The sequence below is a fragment of the Chenopodium album genome, chromosome 9 (assembly GCF_948465745.1).
Source record: "Chenopodium album chromosome 9, dcCheAlbu1.1, whole genome shotgun sequence".
Lineage (NCBI taxonomy): Eukaryota > Viridiplantae > Streptophyta > Magnoliopsida > Caryophyllales > Amaranthaceae > Chenopodium > Chenopodium album.
In genome coordinates, this window is record NC_137842.1 from 6,232,809 (window position 1) to 6,235,734 (window position 2,926).

At 37.1% G+C, this 2,926-nt stretch overlaps 1 pseudogene; it reads left to right on the plus strand.

The window, feature by feature from the left end:
- The first annotated feature begins 1,092 nt into the window (after positions 1 to 1,092).
- On the plus strand, positions 1,093 to 2,926 carry LOC145559481 (protein SENSITIVE TO PROTON RHIZOTOXICITY 2 pseudogene; annotated as a pseudogene).

Here is a 2,926-nt window from a genome sequence, read left to right on the forward strand (position 1 = left end):
CATAATACAAACTATAAGATCCAAATAAAATGAGGAATACAATTGCCACGTTGCTTAAAGAAATACATAGTTCAAGTTCGACTTAGCCTTTATTATTGTCGGACTGAAAGTGGAAATGTGCTCAGCAGTTCTGGTCACAATCACAATCATATTTAGTGTAAGCAACATTAATCAAGCATGGGTGTGCATGCTTTTCTTAATGTATTATTATTATTAGATTGTTTTAAATACAAAGCATGTCAACTATCTACTTTGTCATCTCTTCTATGACCAACTAGTTGAACTTGTTATATATTAAACCTATTTCATATACGTGAGAGATGACGCTTATTTACCTTCTTAATTCTAATTCTATATTAGTGAAGTTTCATGAAAGAGACATTTGAAGAGGATAGACAACGACTTAATCGAATTGATCGAGAACCGTATTCCTTTTTAATTGCAACGTATTCCTTTTCTAAAAGTTAAATGAGAAATCATTGTGGTTAATTAACTCTACTCTCACGGGATTAATGTTCATATATATATATATGAGATAATTTAATGAGATATTGAGATCGAGAATATACAATCAATGTTAGCCCTTTTATCCTGTAAACAATTGAAATACTTACCTTGCAATTAATTAATAATAAAAAGAGAACACTAAAATCCCACCTCAAAGTACTTCTATTAGAGATTAAATCCTCAATATAAAGGTTAAAATGTACAAATCTTACGACCAGGTCAAATTTATCTTGGTAAAGATATTGTTCGACTATATAATGTTCACCATGTATGAAGGCATACCCTTGATTAAACTAATACAAATACAATTCTTTAAGCTTAGGACAATGAAATGTATGCCGAATTCCCAAACAACTTCACGAAACAGGTCGTTTAATTTACTCTTAAACAAATCAATTGTCATACTGGCATTCAAATAGAGATATCTGAGGAAGGTGTCATTTAGGGATGGGCTTAACCAAATAATGTAATCTTGTAACAATATTCTAATACAGTTGACTTGTACAAATAGATAAATATTGTATATATAGCCTAACGTGTGTTCTCAACGGTCTGAATTTGAGATCATTTGATCAAAATATACCATAACAAGCCACCATAGTACACCAAAAGAAAAAGAATGGTCTTGGTGAGATTTAACCAAATTCTAGCACATTAATATCATAGGAATTAGAGCCAAATTGATAAATTATCGACAAACAAACATGTTTTGAGGGTGATATTGTTTAAACACAAAGGTGAGAGAAACTCGAGTAAAAAGTTTTATCAGGTGTCGTTATTCCGAAAACACCCTTGCTCTTATACAGGTTGAAAATTTCAAAAAGGTATTTACCGATTATACCCTTGGATTAGACAAGAAAGTCGTCTAGTCCTTGAAAAATTTATAGTTACATAAAAGGTTGATCCTTGAAATGATAACAGAATTACCCCCTTGTTTTCCTAGCACATCAGAGCCCGAAGGCGGTATACACCACCCTAGCCAACAATTGTACCATGATGTAATGGAGGCTAGCTTCGGCGGTGGTGGTGGAGTTGGAGGGTCAGAGACTCAACTTAGATCTCTTCTCTGCAGCCTATCAATTCTGAAGCAGAAACTTCACGAGGTCGAATCATTGGTAAGCCTCTTCCTGCCCGAAGATAGCCACCATCATCATCATCAAAGTCAACCAGTAGCAACGTTGTCAACCTCACCGGTGCCTTATGCAAACATTGGCACTCTGATACAAGAAGTCGTCGTGACAGCATCATCTATGATGTTCAACTGTCAACAGATGACCCTTGGTTCGACGCAGACAGCAGGTAATAACAGCAACAGCATTAGTCGCGATCATATGCAGACTGCAGAGGGTCAGCACCAGATTAAGCAGCAGAGGCCTGATGATGGACTGCAGCAATTTGTCAGCTGTGATGTTAGTAAGAATAACAGTATGTTCGTAGATGGAGATAACATCTACAATTGGTACAATGATACTAGTACTGCAGCCTGCAACAATTACATCAGTACGCGAACTGACAGTTCAAGAACAACGACGACTGCCAGCATAACCACAACAATCACAGCAGTGAAAGGGGAGAAATCGAAGGATGTTAAGGCTCAGAACAGCAGTAAACTGGCCCGGGATAGGAAGTCGTTGACCGAGGCATACGATCTTGTAGAGCCAGAGGCAGCAGATCTGTTAGCAAAGTATACTCATTACTGTCAAGTATGTGGTAAAGGGTTTAAGCGCGATGCCAACCTTAGGATGCATATGCGAGCACATGGAGACGAGTATAAGTCCACTGCAGCCCTCAGCAATCCTCTAAAAAAAGAAGCAGAGGATCAAAACAGCGCGATCATAACACCGAGGAAGTACTCGTGCCCACAGATGGGGTGCAGGTGGAACAAAAACCATGCTAAATTCCAACCTCTTAAGTCCATTATATGTGTTAAAAACCATTACAAGAGAAGTCATTGTCCTAAGATGTATGTGTGTAAAAGATGTAACAGAAAACAGTTTTCGGTGCTTTCGGATTTGAGGACTCATGAGAAGCATTGTGGTGATAGGAAGTGGCAGTGCTCCTGTGGAACCACCTTCTCTAGGAAGGATAAGCTCATGGGCCACGTCGCGCTATTCGTTGGTCATCACCCTCTAGTGATTCCACTTGTTGATAATAAGCTTGATAACCTTGGAGAATTACAGATTCATTTTGAAGACAGTTGATAGAAATATAGTGTGTATTGATCATCTTATTAGATCAGATTTCTTTCTACAACTATTTTTGTTTTTTGAATGGGAGATTGTACAATTTTTTACTCCTATAACAGATCTAGAACTTGTAGAAACTATTTGATCAATTGAATTTTGTGAAACGGGCCTTGAGTATGGTAAAATGTAAAATTAATCCTTGAATATATGATAGAAAGTGAAAGTTGACCTTA